This window comes from Thalassophryne amazonica, chromosome 15 (assembly GCF_902500255.1).
Source record: "Thalassophryne amazonica chromosome 15, fThaAma1.1, whole genome shotgun sequence".
Lineage (NCBI taxonomy): Eukaryota > Metazoa > Chordata > Actinopteri > Batrachoidiformes > Batrachoididae > Thalassophryne > Thalassophryne amazonica.
Window position 1 is genome coordinate 65,119,747 of NC_047117.1, and position 16,620 is coordinate 65,136,366.

General features: G+C 43.7%; 1 protein-coding gene across 2 annotated transcripts in view; it reads right to left on the bottom strand.

Annotated features, from left to right (window-relative positions):
* Positions 1-6,640, bottom strand: part of palm3 (paralemmin 3) — a 113,974-nt gene extending 107,334 nt beyond the window's left edge. For both annotated transcript variants that reach the window (XM_034187856.1, XM_034187855.1), the window contains exon 1: positions 6,344-6,640. The gene's annotated coding sequence lies outside the window, so the exon portion shown is untranslated. The remainder of the gene's footprint in view (positions 1-6,343) is intronic.
* Between the last annotated feature and the right edge of the window lie 9,980 nt (positions 6,641-16,620).

Consider the following 16,620-nt stretch of genomic DNA (forward strand, 5'->3'; position numbering starts at 1 on the left):
TGTTAACAGCTCTCCCTGCATCCCACAATCAAGTGTTATGTCTCTTTTTTTTCAGGACAACCTGTGCTTTCAGAATATGTATGTTTTTGTTGTGTTTTATAAGTGAAATAAAGGCTTACAATCAAAAATAGGCAAGGAAAAAATAAAGCTAAAAATAATTTTCCACACACATTTATTCAAAACACACAGCAAACTATAATAAACAACTGTTTTGATACTTTATAAAGGTAATTTGAGGTCTTGTGTGAAAGACTGTACAACCAAAAGGTTCAAACAATAAACACAAATGCACATTTTGAACAATATATACAAAATGGTCTATGCATTTTGTTGTCCATTGATATGGTAAACAGTGCTTTGCGCAGAGAAAGCAACAGAGTTATCCAGTAACATTCACATGCAAACTAGTGGAGCAATCCTGATAGCTACACACTCTTTGAGCACATGATATTGTCATCAGAGGCTCTCCGTCTGCTCCTGCTTTCACTGATCTCTGTGCGTAATGGTGCAGGGCGCACTGAGTATGTACTAATAGTATGTACTCATTGGAGCACCCAGGGGGCTATTCAAATGGGCCAACTAGTAACACATCACTCCTGAAAACGATCTTTGGCTTTTCACATGAGGTAAATCTGCCCTACAATTGGATTTTGGAAAACCATGTGACGGTGAACCAATTCTGATTGGACACTCACATTCGCACGTCATCACACAGCTTCTATGAGGAGTACAAAGATGGCCGATGGCTGGCTCGAAAGTCCGTGGAGTTAACTTTTCAGCAAAAAAAAAAGTAAGTTTCTATCTCATATCAATAAAACATTATTTATAATGTAGTAAAGCTTGGTCTTAGCCCTCGTATATGACGGCATCAGCCCCAGAGGGTTAAGTGTCCAAACACATCCCTGATCAGTGTATCAGCCCAACTCATTTCACACCTGCATGCTATCGTACAATAGAATAAAACAGCAATAACCGACTTCCATACAGTCATCATAACATGGTACGCCCAGTAAAAAACAATGACAGACAATGGAGGTATGACAACCCCACATGAAGCTCCTCCAGAGCTCATAACAGTCACAGCTGTTCTGTGATTTGTTCAACCTGATATATCCATTTACTACTGCTTCTTGAAGCCAGAACAACAGAGCAATGCCAAGCTTATTGTTTTGACCTTGGAGGGTTATTTAGTCATACTGGGACAATGACTGCCCCAGAACAGGAGTTCTATTCTTACCAACATGACATGATGTAATTTAAATAGCGCAAGACAGCTGTGTGATTCCACCTCTTTTACACCACTGTGTTGGTTAACTTGCCTTTGAAACCTGGGCAACAAGCATCCATGGTAACCAATCTTCAAAAAGCACCCCATTCCTAAGAATCAAAATAAGCCAGAGGTGCAGAACACCCTGAGGATGTAGCCTCAAGGCCAGCTTTTCATCCTGACAGATGAGAAGCTGTGTCAGGAGCTCCTGCTGGGATGTCTGTTTGCAAATCAGGACGTCGAGCTGCATGATAAACACTGTTTGTTTCTCTGATGAGTGACACACTTAAAAAAAACTATGTGTAGTGCTGACCTGGCCAAACCACAACCTGCAGTTTGCAGGCGTGCAAATAGCTGCATTTATCTGTAGCTCAAAAGTAGGTGAAGCAAGTTTAAAAACCTATGTGTGGTTAATGTGAGATGTGCGTGCACATGTGTGTGTGTGTGCGCGCGCGCGCGTGTTTTAGTGGTGGCGAGCTGCAACTGCAGCAGCCAGAAAAGTGTCAACAGAGAACCTCTCTCAGCCTCTGCATGATAAAACAGCTCTTAGTATCTTATAGATTTGTATGCTGAGGTTCTCCATTTACCATTAATGCTCCAAAAAGCTAAAGACAGTCCTTTGCAAAACAAACAAACAACATCAAAATCTTTACTTTGTGCTGTCACAAATTTAACACCCCTGCCACACCTCGACAATTTAGCCAGTGTATGCCGACCGTATTAAAAATGCTGGCATACGTCTAATAAGTTATGAGTAAGTTTTGTATGAATTAAGAGCACATTGACGCACGTTGATATACGTCGTAACAGGGCGAGTACGTCGGGGCAGGGGTCTCAGCAGGATTTTGGGATGCAGTGTAATGGGATGGAAAAATCACCTTAAAAAGCCAGGGGTTTGGGGAATGCTTAGGCTTCGCCCCCGAAACTTTTGCATTATGGGCTTACAAAGAGCCTTCTTTGTTAATCTAAATAAATATACCAAAATCTGATGTCCAGACAGAAGAAGAGAACATCTCTGTGTTTCAAAATGTGAGGAAAGTGTTTCCAAAAAAGCCATCAATTTGAAGGTGAAGCTGCAGAGGAGACCTTCATCTGGTTAGATGTGCTGAACTCACACCTGCTGCTATGCTTCTAAATAAAACGAAGGCTCTTTAAACAGTAACTATTTTATTATTTTAAAAAAACTTTTCCTCATTTTAACATTAAATGAAGGAATCAATCATTATGGTTTTAATTTACAGACAAACATCAAAGATTTCTAAAGAATCTTCTTTTTTTATTTTACTTAAAACTGTTTTAATTGCAATTTATTTAATGTATGAAAAAACACAAGGATTTTCTTGAATAAACTGCTATGTATAAATAAGCAGTTCTGATGTTCCGGACACACATCTACACTGTTTTGTATTTTGGCCTGATGGCTTGTTTCTCTTGGCTTTAAAGTAAGGCTGTAACAAAGATAAAAAAAAAAAAACTATGGCTTTACTTCACACAATCTGGCGCTCAAAATGCAGGCAATAGTTTTTCAGAGCATTATAAATTTAAAAATCTAGCAGGGGAAGCTGGTTCCGCTCTCCCCTATCCTGCAGCACTCTGCATGCAACTCACTGCAAAGAGAACTTTAGCGGCTGTAGGAGAACTTTCCCCCCAGCGCTCTGTGCGATGCACATTGCTGGAGAACTTCAGCGGCTGCAGAACTTTAGTGACTGCAGAGAACTTTCCCCCCAGCACTCGGTGTGGGGCACATTGCTGGAGAACTTCAGCGGCTGCAGAACTTTCCCCCAGCACTCAGTGTGGAGCACATTGCAGGAGAATTTCAGTGGCTGCAGAACTTTCATCCAGCACTCAGTGTGGAGCACATTGCAGGAGAACTTTAGCTGCTGCAGAACTTTAGTGACTGCAGAGAACTTTCCCCCAGGCACTCGGTGTGGGGCACATTGCTGGAGAACTTCAGTGGCTGCAGAACTTTCCCCCAGCACTCAGTGTGGAGCACATTGCAGGAGAACTTTAGCGGCTGCAGAACTTTCCCCCCAGCGCTCGGTGCCCAGCACACTGCAGAAGAACTTTAGCGGCTGTACGAGAAGTTCCCCCAAGAACTTTTCCCATACGCACAATGATCCACACCAGAGAACCTTTGTGCGCTGTCCCATGGAAAACGCACGTCATGAGGAACGGAAAAAAAACTGTGGTGTGAAACAGTGGACAATTTTCTCTTCTTGCTCACAATAACAGATGACAGTCTGGTAGCGACTTTAACCAGCAGAAAAGTGAGTCATGATTGACATCTTTAAATGGGTTTGATTGAGATTGATGGAAAAAAAAGATCATTTCTGTAGGCTGATTTTGCACCCGCTGCGGGTCCAAAATCAGTAATGATTATCATTTCTGATCACCAGAAATGATCGGATATGATCATTTTTGGCCATGCACAATATTTTCAATGTATGCCAGCGTATGGCTCATACATCCCGCATACACAGACCATAAGTTGTAGGTAAGTTATGTGATTATTGACACATTTCTTTTAAGTTATTCATAAGCTGAAATACGTCCACTGACTGTCCACTGATTGGCTCAACAACTGAAGCCTGCAGTCCTCGTGGAAACAGTTCAGACTGTTACAAATATTAAAATCATTCACACAGAGATGAAATATTAAAGGATTATTAACCGAGTGCGAGGTCTGTACAGGAAAATATCAGACCGAGGCGTAAGCATGAACCAAGCGTTAGGTCCGTGCGAAAAACAGCGATGTCTGATATTCCCGTACAGACCAAGCAAGCGAAGTTAATAATTTGTTTATTATATGGCTATTATACACACACAAATGTAGGGTATCATCTGAATACGAAAGCTGCTGACTGTTTTGGGCTCATAGTCAGACCTGTTCTCTTCACCTTCATAAAGAACTTGCTAACAGATGGTCCGGTTGTTAGCTGGTACGCTTTCAGTCTGTGTGTTTGTTCTAATGATGTTTAGATATTTATGCAGTATGTTCATGTCCGACTTGGTTTTTCTAATCGTGTTTTACCTTTCTGGTTTTTAACAAATGGGATACGCATTTCAGACTGATTGTCAGGTTAACTGGTAGGATATGCGAAATATGACACCAGAAATCAGTATTCAGAGCACGCGTAGCATCACAGCCATATAATAAAAAGTCTTATCTTACATGTTCATTTCAGTTGGCTTCATCGTCACAGCCTGACAAAAATGTATCCACCTAAAGCGTTCTGATTTTAGAAAACGACATCTGAGAATACTTTAATTCCTTGTTGTGGTTGAAGAAATGTAGCATTTTAAATGAAGTCCCTCTGTGCTTTGTGTATTTCTCAGTCTGATCCAGAGAACCCCGGTGCTTTGTGCCACAACAAGAAATTTAAGAGTCACAGCACCTCATTCATTCATGTCAGTGTTTACCACAGGCATCAATCAATTCTTCAGCATTCTGCATGCAATGAAAATAAATTCCATGATCCACTGAGACAAAAATGAAATAAAATAAAATTTAAAAAATGTTAAATTACTCTGTTTGGCCTCCGTGTGGAGAGGAGAGGCCGTGTGACAGGGTACGCGTGCTTAACGACATGCTTGTCAATATTTACATGTTCTGCCAGCCAAACAAAAAGGTTCTGCCGGCGGTGGAGACGCAAACCAAGACAGACTTAACCGTGTAGTACCGATCCAAACCACTCGGTGGAAACGGGGCTGTCAGCATATGCTGGATAAGTCGTCAAGGTGTGACAGGGCCCTAAGAACCATGTTTGGCACATCACAGCATAATGATGAAATAACCATAGTTTCCAGAAAACCTCCCATGGGCGTCATAGCATGAACAATACCATCATGAGCGTCTTGGGAATGCAAGTGATTACAAAACTATGTCAAAGTTTATGACGGACAAAAATAAATTTTTGAACATCTGGAAAATCCAGCCATGGGTAAACCAAAGCAACCATGACTGAATATTCCAGTTCACCAACGACACCCTCATGGACCCGTGACCTTCTGGGATCCATAACTGTGAAAGTAAGAGCACAGTGTATGTGCGCAAAAACATTCCAAGAATTCTGGTTTGGTACCCATGTGTACACTTCCCGTTGTACGGTTAGCAAAAAGGCACTGAACAAAAGTTATTTACAGCTGTGGTTTGTCTTGCCGACAGTCCCTGAAGCTTTGCCAGTCATATGTTAGTCATATTCATTAGCAATCTTGTCACATCAACATTAAAAACCTGATTCCATATATACACAAGAGAAACTATAAACTGAAACTCTCCCAGCAATTTGGTGCACATGCAGTTCAGTTCAGCACCACACTGCATTATGGGTAGTGGCCAAACTATTAAATGTTCCACACAGTATGTGAACAAAAACTTTTCACAACAGTGTTGGGACCAAGTCAGAATTCTGCTATTGTGCAGGACTTCTTCAAGTGCACAAAGCTGTGACCTGAAGGTAAGAAGTATTGAAATTTGCTAAGTTTCATGCCTTTGACAAAAATTAAACCCATACCCTTATCTGTGTTCCCTACAGTATGAAAAACAAAACTTCTGGAAGTGCACAAAACCATAGTCTGGAAGGGGAAATAATATTAAAAATGAACAAACTTTGATGTATTTCGCAAAAGGTAAACATTAATCCATACCCATGTTCCCTGCAGTATGCAAACAGGAAATATTCCAGAATTGGATTGGGAAATTCCAAACTTTTTATCCATTTCATAAAAATAAACAGCTAACCATAACCCTAATGCTAAACCACTGAAGATAAATATTTTGCTTGGTTGTTAACAGGGGAAAGATCAGTTTTTAAGGCTACACCAAAGGGCGCAGCGCCCTTCCAGAAATGCTCACATTCAGGAGTTGTTTGTCCTGGTTCGCATGTATAATATGTCCCCTTTAAAAGCTCCAAACTCCCTGATCATAGCCGACAAAACTCAGAAGACAGAAATGGTAAACAATGTGTAAGAGTGACTTCTGAATAGCTGTAATATTTTCAGTGTTTGTCAGACCTGCTCGGTGTGAACCGAACACGAAACCAGCTTTAAAATTCTAACAAGAAAGTCCAAACTTACCAGGTTTAAATTCAGCCACTTAAGTCCAACAAAGTGTAAAAAACGAAACCAAGTTGGAACTTGGAGTCTCCAAAGAGAGTAAAAAGCAAACTTTGTCCCAGTTTTATGAATGAAGAGGAAGTGGACACCTGACGGACTCCGAGCACGAGCCCAGACACCACGTCAGTCTTATAAAACTACTTTTACTGCGCTATAAAGTCTGTTGTAAAGTAGGAACGCTGCCAGAAAGCCTCTTTCACCGCCGTGTGAGAAAGAAAGCAGCCCGTGTGGTTACCTGACTCCTCCACGAGGAGGAGGAGGAGGAGGAGGAGGAGGAGGAGGATGAGTGCGGTCCTCCTCATGGCCTCGTGTTTCCTGTTGTTGCTCCGCGTGCGCTTTCGTCAAAAGCAACAGGTGGAGCTGTGTGTTTATCAAACTTTGATCACGTCATCGATAATATCCAGAAACAGAAAAATTCAAAGTGATATATAATCAATACACATAAAGGGCCAATTCTGTCTGTCTGTCTGTCCGGGATAAACTCCAAAACTATAACATGTAGCCCTAAAAACTATATATATTCTGAATCCTTATGACATGGGGAACAAACTGGTACCATTTTTTAAAAAGTTCTTGGCAACCATTAATTTAATGCTTTAATCTATTATCTTTATCTATTTATCTTTAACGGTTACTTGACCTCATCAAGAAAGCCTGAGCACAAAAATTATAAAGCGGTCAGAATTCTAATATAACCCCCCCCACCCCCCCCAATCCTGATGATGTCATCAAGAAAGCCTGAGTACAAAAATTATAAAGCGGTCAGAATTCTAATTCCACCCCCCCTCCCCCACCCAATCAACTCAATCAATCAACTTTTTACTTATATAGCGCCAAATCACAACAAACAGTTGCCCCAAGGCGCTCCATATTGTAAGGCAAGGCCATACAATAATTATAAAAAACCCCAACGGTCAAAACGACCCCCTATGAGCAAGCACTTGGCAACAGTGGGAAGGAAAAACTCCCTTTTAACAGGAAGAAACCTCCAGCAGAACCAGGCTCAGGGAGGGGCAGTCTTCTGCTGAGACTGGTTGGGGCTGAGGGAAAAAAACAGGAAAAAGACATGCCGTGAAGGGGAGCAGAGATCGATCACTAATGATTAAATGCAGAGTGATGCATACGGAGCAAAAAGAGAAAGAAACAGTGCATCATGGGAACCCCCCCACAATCTACGTCTAAAGCAGCATAACCAAGGGATGGTCCAGGGTCACCCGATCCAGCCCTAACTATAAGCCTTAGCGAAAAGGAAAGTTTTAAGCCTAATCTTAAAAGTAGAGAGGGTATCTGTCTCCCTGATCTGAATTGGGAGCTGGTTCCACAGGAGAGGAGCCTGAAAGCTGAAGGCTCTGCCTCCCATTCTACTCTTACAAACCCTAGGAACTACAAGTAAGCCCGCAGTCTGAGAGCGAAGCGCTCTAATGGGGTAATATGGTACTATGAGGTCCCTAAGATAAGATGGGACCTGATTATTCAAAACCTTATAAGTAAGAAGAAGAATTTTAAATTCTATTCTAGAATTAACAGGAAGCCAATGAAGAGAGGCCAACACGGGTGAGATATGCTCTCTCCTGCTAGTCCCCGTCAGTACTCTAACTGCAGCATTCTGAACCAACTGAAGGCTTGTTAGGGAACTTTTAGGACAACCTGATAATAATGAATTACAATAGTCCAGCCTAGAGGAAATAAATGCATGAGTTAGTTTTTCAGCATCACTCTGAGACAAGACCTTTCTGATTTTAGAGATATTGCGTAAATGCAAAAAGGCAGTCCTACATATTTGTTTAATATGCGCTTTGAATGACATATCCTGATCAAAAATGACTCCAAGATTTCTCACAGTATTACTAGAGATCAGGGAAATGCCATCCAGAGTAACGATCTGGTTAGACACCATGCTTCTAAGATTTGTGGGGCCAAGTACAATAACTTCAGTTTTATCTGAGTTTAAAAGCAGGAAATTAGAGGTCATCCATGTCTTTATGTCTGTAAGACAATCCTGCAGTTTAGCTAATTGGTGTGTATCCTCTGGCTTCATGGATAGATAAAGCTGGGTATCATCTGCGTAACAATGAAAATTTAAGCAATACCGTCTAATAATACTGCCTAAGGGAAGCATGTATAAAGTGAATAAAATTGGTCCTAGCACAGAACCTTGTGGAACTCCATAATTAACTTTAGTCCGTGAAGAAGATTCCCCATTTACATGAACAAACTGTAATCTATTAGACAAATATGATTCAAACCACCGCAGCGCAGTGCCTTTAATACCTATGACATGCTCTAATCTCTGTAATAAAATTTTATGGTCAACAGTATCAAAAGCAGCACTGAGGTCCAACAGAACAAGCACAGAGATAAGTCCACTGTCCGAAGCCATAAGAAGATCATTTGTAACCTTCACTAATGCTGTTTCTGTACTATGATGAATTCTAAAACCTGACTGAAACTCTTCAAATAGACCATTCCTCTGCAGGTGATCAGTTAGCTGTTTTACAACTACCCTCTCAAGAATCTTTGAGAGAAAAGGAAGGTTGGAAATTGGCCTATAATTAGCTAAGATAGCTGGGTCAAGTGATGGCTTTTTAAGTAATGGTTTAATTACTGCCACCTTAAAGGCCTGTGGTACATAACCAACTAACAAAGATAGATTGATCATATTTAAGATTGAAGCATTAAATAATGGTAGGACTTCCTTGAGCAGCCTGGCAGGAATGGGGTCCAATAAACATGCCGATGGTTTGGACGAAGCAACCAATGAAAATAACTCAGACAGAACAACCGGAGAGAAAGAGTCTAACCAAATACCGGCATCACTGAAAGCAGCCAAAGATAACGATACATCTTTGGGATGGTTATGAGTAATTTTTTCTCTAATAGTCAAAATTTTGTTAGCAAAGAAAGTCATGAAGTCATTACTAGTTAAAGTTAATGGAATACTCAGCTCAATAGAGCTCTGACTCTTTGTCAGCTTAGCTACAGTGCTGAAAAGAAACCTGAGGTTATTCTTATTTTCTTCAATTAGTGATGAGTAGAAAGATGTCCTAGCTTTACGGAGGGCTTTTTTATAGAGCAACAAACTCTTTTTTCAGGCTAAGTGAAGATCTTCTAAATTAGTGAGATGCCATTTCCTCTCCAACTTACGGGTTATCTGCTTTAAGCTACGAGTTTGTGAGTTATACCATGGAGTCAGACACTTCTGATTTAAAGCTCTCTTTTTCAGAGGAGCTACAGCATCCAAAGTTGTCTTCAAAGAGGATGTAAAACTACTGACGAGATACTCTATCTCCCTTACAGAGTTTAGGTAGCTACTCTGCTCTGTGTTGGTATATGACATTAGAGAACATAACGAAGGAATCATATCCTTAAACCTAGTTACAGCGCTTTCTGAAAGACTTCTAGTGTAATGAAACTTATTCCCCACTGCAGGGTAGTCCATCAGGGTAAATGTAAATGTTATTAAAAAATGATCAGACAGAAGGGAGTTTTCAGGGAATACTGTTAAGTCTTCTATTTCCATACCATAAGTCAGAACAAGATCCAAGATATGATTAAAGTGGTGGGTGGACTCATTTACTTTTTGAGCAAAGCCGATAGAGTCTAATAATAGATTAAATGCAGTGTTGAGGCTGTCATTCTCAGCATCTGTGTGGATATTAAAATCGCCCACTATAATTATCTTATCTGAGCTAAGCACTAAGTCAGACAAAAGGTCTGAAAATTCACAGAGAAACTCACAGTAACGACCAGGTGGACGATAGATAATAACAAATAAAACTGGTTTTTGGGACTTCCAATTTGGATGGACAAGACTAAGAGACAAGCTTTCAAATGAATTAAAGCTCTGTCTAGGTTTTTGATTAATTAATAAGCTGGAATGGAAGATTGCTGCTAATCCTCCGCCACGGCCCGTGCTACGAGCATTCTGACAGTTAGTGTGACTCGGGGGTGTTGACTCATTTAAACTAAAATATTCATCCTGCTGTAACCAGGTTTCTGTTAGGCAGAATAAATCAATACGTTGATCAATTATTATATCATTTACCAACAGGGACTTAGAAGAGAGAGACCTAATGTTTAATAGACCACATTTAACTGTTTTAGTCTGTGGTGCAATTGAAGGTGCTATATTATTTTTTCTTTTTGAATTTTTATGCTTAAATAGATTTTTGCTGGTTATTGGTGGTCTGGGAGCAGGCACCGTCTCTACGGGGATGGGGCAACGAGGGGATGGCAGGGGGAGAGAAACTGCAGAGAGGTGTATAAGACCACAGCTCTGCCTCCTGGTCCCAACGCTGGACAGTCACAGTTTGGAGGATCCAAGAAAATTGGCCAGATTTCTAGAAATGAGAGCTGCTCCATCTAAAGTGGGATGGATGCCGTCTCTCCTAACAAGACCAGGTTTTCCCCAGAAGCTTTGCCAATTATCAATGAAGCCCACCTCATTTTTTGGACACCACTCAGACAGCCAGCAATTCAAGGAGAACATGCGGCTAAACATGTCACTCCCGGTCCGATTGGGGAGGGGCCCAGAGAAAACAACAGAGTCCGACATTGTTTTTGCAAAGTTACACACCGATTTAATGTTAATTTTAGTGACCTCCGATTGGCGTAACCGAGTGTCATTACTGCCGACGTGAATTACAATCTTACCAAATTTACGCTTAGCCTTAGCCAGCAATTTCAAATGTCCTTCGATGTCGCCTGCTCTGGCCCCCGGAAGACAATTGACAATGGTTGCTGGTGTCGCTAACTTCACATTTCTCAAAACAGAGTCGCCAATAACCAGAGTTTGATCCTCGGTGAGTGTATCGTCAAGTGGGGAAAAACGGTTTGAGATATGAACGGGTTGACGGTGTACACGGGGCTTCTGTTTAGGGCTACGCTTCCTCCTCACAGTCACCCAGTCAGCCTGCTTTCCCGACTGCCCGGGATCTGCCAGGGGGGAACTAGCGGCGGCTAAGCTACCTTGGTCCGCACCGACTACAGGGGCCTGGCTAGCTGTAGAATTTTCCACGGTGCGGAGCCGAGTCTCCAATTCGCCCAGCCTGGCCTCCAAAGCTACGAATAAGCTGCACTTATTACAAGTACCGTTACTGCTAAAGGAGGCCGAGGAATAACTAAACATTTCACACCCAGAGCAGAAAAGTGCGGGTGAGACAGGAGAAGCCGCCATGCTAAATCGGCTAAAAGCTAGTAGCTACGCAACCTAGCGGATTCCTAAAAACACACGAAGTGAATAATGTGTAAATAATTTAAAGGTGATTCAGCAGAAGGAGTGCCCCAATCAAGGCACCAAACAGGCCATGAAGCAGCACAGGCAACGCACGACAACAGCGAACGCACGACAACGGTGCTAAAATAAAATAAAAATCAACTAAACACGCTGTGGAGCAGCACAGATAACGCACGACAACAGTGCTAAAAGAGAAAAAATAAAATAAAATAAAATAAAAAAAATAAAAACGAAAGCGTTAGCAAGCTAGTTAGCTTGCCAACGCTGATGAAAGTTAGCTGATAAAAGTGCTCCGTCGCGATGTTTCGACCGTTAGAGGTCTTCCTTAGGCGTTGGAGCACAGTAAAAAAGTAAAAAGGTAAAAAAGTCTTGAAGAAGACTGTTAATTCAAGTCCAAAGCAGCAGGTAGCAGTCTCTGTGTAAACAGTCCCAACAGAGAGCCAAAATTCTGATGCCAACACGTCAAGCACAGGATGCTTCAACCACAAATCACAACAAGGTTGCCTCAAGGCAATCCTGATGATGACATCAAGAAAGCCTGAGTACAAAAATTATAAAGCGGTCAGAATTCTAATATAACCTCCACCCCCACCCCCCACCCCAATCCCGATGATGTCCTGGTGCTGCTGGATCTTAGTGCTGCATTTGATACTGTGGATTACCATATTCTGCTCAATAGGCTGGAGAATCACTTTGGGATTATTGGAACTGCTCTTGCATGGTTGATGTCGTACCTGTCCAGTCGTTCCTACTGTGTATTGTGTAATGGAACCTCCTCCGATCGTAGAGACATGAAGTTTGGGGTTCCTCAGGGATCCGTTTTGGCCCCCTTGCTTTTTTCTCTTTATGTAGCACCCCTCGGGAATATATTGCGGCGTTTTGGGATTCCCTTTCATTGCTATGCTGATGACACTCAATTGTATATGCCAATAACTGCTGGTAATCTTACTCACATAAAATCCTTGGAAGATTGTCTTGCATCAGTAAGAAGTTGGATGTCTAGTAACTTCCTACTTTTAAATTCTGATAAGACTGAAGTTATGGTTTTTGGTCCAGCGAGATATCGGCATCAATTTGATCAGCTAGCATTTAGCTTAGGTCCGTGTGTTATACATCATACGGATAAAGTGAGGAACCTTGGAGTAATTTTTGATCCTGCGTTGTCCTTTGATCTCCACATTAGAGACATTACAAGGACTGCCTTCTTCCATTTGCGAAATATAGCGAGGATTCGTCCTATTCTGTCTATGGCTGATGCTGAGACTTTGATTCATGCGTTTGTCTCTTCTAGATTGGACTATTGTAATGCTCTATTCTCTGGCTTACCGCAGTCCAGGATCAGGGGTCTTCAATTGGTCAGAATGCTGCTGCCAGACTTTTGACACGGAGCAGAAAGTTTGACCACATTACGCCAATCTTGGCGTCCCTGCACTGGTTCCTGTTTCTGCAAGATTGGATTTTAAAGTACTGATTTTAGTTTATAAAATTGTTCATGGACTTGCACCTCCCTATCTGGCTGACTTGATAAGCCCTTATGTACCAGCTCGGGCCCTGCATTCTCAGGGTGCAGGACTTCTGTGTGTTCCCAGGGTGAATAAAAAGTCTGCCGGTCACAGAGCTTTTTCCTATCGTGCCCCAGCTCTGTGGAATGATCTGCCAGCACACATTCGGCAGTCGGACACTGTGGAGACCTTTAAATCACGTTTAAAGACTCATTTATTTTCCCTGTTTTATCATTAGTGTTATGATGTGTTTTTAATCTTGTATTCTTTTACTGCTGTCTTTCTTTTATGGTTGTTTCTATTGTGTTTTAAATTTTGAATTGTTTTTTATATTGTGAAGCACCTTGAGACGATTTTGTCGTGAATTGGCGCTATATAAATTAATAAATTTAAATTTGAAATTTATGATGTCATCAAGAAAGCCTGAGTACAAAAATTATAAAGCGGTCAGAATTCTAATTCCACCCCCCTCCCCCACCCAATCCTGATGATGACATCAAGAAAGCCTGAGTACAAAAAAGTATAAAGAGCTCTAACCCTAATCCTGAAGGCGGTCTCGCGTTGCTGATTTTTGGCATCAAAAAGCGGTTAAGTGTGATTGTTGCCACTGCCAAAGCTTCTCGGCTCAAGACCACTCCTTGCCCACTCTCGGTGTAATCTGGAGTTGCTTCAGGAAGTGCATCCAGTATAAAACTTGTACCAAGTCAAAATGTGGATACACCTGTGATCTGCTATGGTGACCCTGAGTGAAAACAAGGGAAAAGCCAAAGAGACTAGCGTACTAATTGTGTACTTGTTTGGTGCAAAAAACAATCCCAACAGGTGCAGGAAAACAGGTGTAATCTGTGGTAACGGTAGCATTGTAGAACGTTGCAACCAATGGAAAAGGTTTTGAACATGTTAAAAAAATTAATGACATTGGGATGAATCGTGATCCATAAAAGTGAAAAATGGGATGTAATTTGTGCAGATGGGGGGTTATAATATGCATCTTTTACTGTAATTTTCCAAAGAGCTTTGGTTCTTATGAGCGCATCTTGAAAAATACAGTGCAGATTGTTTTGTTTTTTGAAGCAGGGTGATTTAATTGACCAGAGCAGGTAGTCATTGTGCACAGCGGTATGCAGTGGCTTTGCACAGGGGAGTGGGGTGAGATTAGCATGGCCGAGGCATACAGCTCTGCTCACTGCTATGGCAAAAGGACCGCAGACGTGCACAGGCTGTATGGAGTATCTGTTGCACACCAAACTGGTGACACCAACCAAACAGTGCCCCCTAAAAATTGGTTCACCCTGCCTTCATTGCACAAGAGTCATTTCGGACCATCAGTAGCGTCATCTCTGAGTGTCAGCAACGATTCACCAATTATCACCTCATTTATGCTTAAAACTGCACTCCAGTCATCATTTATCTCAGCGACAGATATCTGAAGCTTTTGTACAACAATCATTTCTACATAAATTCAGCATTATTTCATAAAAAACGACAGAGGGCCGATCAGAGTGCCACAGCAGAACGTCTGAATCTGATGTGCTGCTGTGCCTATGACATTTCGAAGCGTCAGTAGCGATTCACCGATTATCGCCTTGTTTCTGCTTAAAATGGCCTCGTTTCTGTTGGGAAAGTGTAAGTACACGGACCCACAACAGGGGGCGCAAATGAACGGACAATGGAATAGGTCAAATAACAACACTTTACTGTTGCGAACGTGCACAACAAACACAACAGATTACACAATAGATCAAAGGTCAAATTACAAGGTGTTGTGTGGGCAGGCTCGAAGATAGGAGACGCCCGTCCAAAGCAGAACCGGAACCACACGATTTCCTCCGCCACCAGACCCCGGGAATACTGGAGCCGCCAAGTCCCGAACTCCCAGGTGGCCACTGCCTCCGCGTGTCGGACCTGGTACTGCTGGCGAGGAACAAAAACACAATTAAACGTGGGTGCGTCTGCACCCAGCAATCTGCACGGCAGGGAAGCTACCTCCACCTCTCGTTGGAGAAAAGGTCTGTTATCACTCACAAAAATCACAAAAAGGGCTTTCTATCAAGCAGTCAGGCTGAGGATATTACCTTTCAGGTAGAACGATATCTCGGCAAAGAGGTGGAGATGACGTCTTGCTGATATACCGATGCAGATCAGATGAGTGGTGACAGCTGTCACAGGTGATGAGTGTCAGCTGTCACCCCGGCTGCTCCTGTGAGGCGGCAGCGCCCTCTGGTGCCTGGAGCCCGCACTCCAGGCAGGGTGCCCTCTGGTGGTGGTGGGCCAGCAGTACCTCCTCTTCAGCGGCCCACACAACAGGACCCCCCCTTCAACGGGCGCCTCCTGGCGCCCGACCAGGCTTGTCCGGGTGGCGGCGGTAGAAATCGGCCAGGAGGGCCGGGTCCAGAATGAAGCTCCTCTTCACCCAGGAGCGTTCTTCAGGTCCGTACCCCTCCCAGTCCACCAAATACTGGAAGCCCCGGCCCATCCTACGGACATCCAAAAGCCGGCGCACAGTCCAAGCCGGCTCGCCATCGATGATCCGGGCAGGAGGCGGTGCCGGACCCGGAGTACAGAGGGGTGAGGTGTGATGTGGTTTGATTCGGGACACGTGAAATACAGGATGGATCCGCAGTGAGGCCGGCAGCTGAAGCCTCACTGCGGCTGGACTGATGACCTTCTGGATTTTGAAGGGACCAATGTAACGGTCCTGTAACTTGGGGGAGTCCACTTTGAGGGGGATGTCCTTTGTCGACAACCACACCTCCTGCCCTGGCCGATACGCAGGGGCCGGGGTCCGCCGACGGTCTGCATGGGCCTTTGACCTCATCCGGGCCCTCAGCAAGGCAGAACGGGCGGCACGCCACACCGTTGGTCTGGGGATGGTACCCGGATGAGAGACTCACCGTGGCCCCCAGTTCCCGGCAGAAGCTCCTCCAGACGTGCGAGGAGAACTGGGGACCGCGATCTGAGACAATGTCTGTTGGGATCCCATGCAGCCGGACGACGTGGTGAACCAGGAGGTCCGCTGTCTCCTGGGCCGTCGGGAGCTTCGGGAGGGCCACAAAGTGGGCCGCCTTGGAGAATCGGTCCACTATCGTGAAGATGGTGGTGTTGCCCTGGGACGGCGGGAGACCCGTGACAAAATCCAGGCCGATGTGGGACCAGGGGCGATGGGGCACGGGCAGCGGCTGGAGCAGACCCGAAGCCCTACGATGGTCAGCCTTGCCCCTGGCGCAGGTGGTGCAGGCCTGGATATAATCCCGGACGTCGGCCTCTAGGGACGCCCACCAGAAGCGCTGCCGGACAACTGCCACGGTTCTTCGCACCCCTGGATGACAGGAGAGCTTAGAGCCGTGACAGAAGTCCAGGACTGCAGCCCTAGCTTCTGGTGGGACGTAAAGTCTGTTCTTCGGCCCAGTTCCGGGGTCCGGGCTTCGTGCCAGGGCCTCCCGGACGGTTCTCTCTACGTCCCAGGTGAGGGTGGCCACGATAGTGGACTCCGGGATGAT